At 58.4% G+C, this 591-nt stretch overlaps 1 protein-coding gene across 1 annotated transcript in view; it reads left to right on the forward strand.

Moving 5' to 3' along the window:
* The window catches only part of DSCAML1 (Down syndrome cell adhesion molecule like 1), a 313,708-nt gene that overhangs the window by 231,493 nt on the left and 81,624 nt on the right, over window positions 1–591 (forward strand). The window lies entirely within an intron of this gene.

Genomic DNA, 591 nt, shown 5'->3' on the forward strand with positions numbered 1-591 from the left:
GGCGGGCGAGCAGGGGCTGCCTGTCTCACTGGGCCCTGGCACTTCCTGGGCACAGACAGAGGCTGGGAGCCAGGAGGGAGCGCTGGCATGAGCGGGCCCAGGCTGGCTGCACCCACCAGACGGACCTGTGTCTCGTCTCCTGTCGGCCGCCTCCCTGGAGGGGTCTCGGCCTCCTCGCTAGGCCCTCAGGGCCATGGAGATCGGGGAGAGAGCCACCTGGGGCTGGGAACCAGGCGGCCAGTGCGACCATCGATAGACAGGACTCAGGGAGCAGTATGGATAGAAAGCTAGAGAGGTCAGGGTTCGATTCTGGTCACCTCAGCTGCAGGCTCCATCCCCTGCCCCAGTCAGGGATCGTCCCGCCCTCAGGTGACTCACAGGCTAGAGCAGCGGTTCTCAACCTGTGGGCCGCGACCCCTTTGGGGGTCGAACGACCCTTTCACAGGGGTCGCCTAAGACCATCAGAAAACACATATATAATGACATATTGTTTTTGTGATTAATCACTATGCTTTAATTATGTTCAATTTGTAACAATGAAATTGGGGGTCACCACAACATGAGGAACTGTATTAAAGGGTCTCGGCATTA

The sequence above is a fragment of the Myotis brandtii genome, unplaced genomic scaffold (genome assembly GCF_000412655.1).
Source record: "Myotis brandtii unplaced genomic scaffold, ASM41265v1 scaffold105, whole genome shotgun sequence".
In the NCBI taxonomy this organism is placed as follows: Eukaryota; Metazoa; Chordata; class Mammalia; order Chiroptera; family Vespertilionidae; genus Myotis; species Myotis brandtii.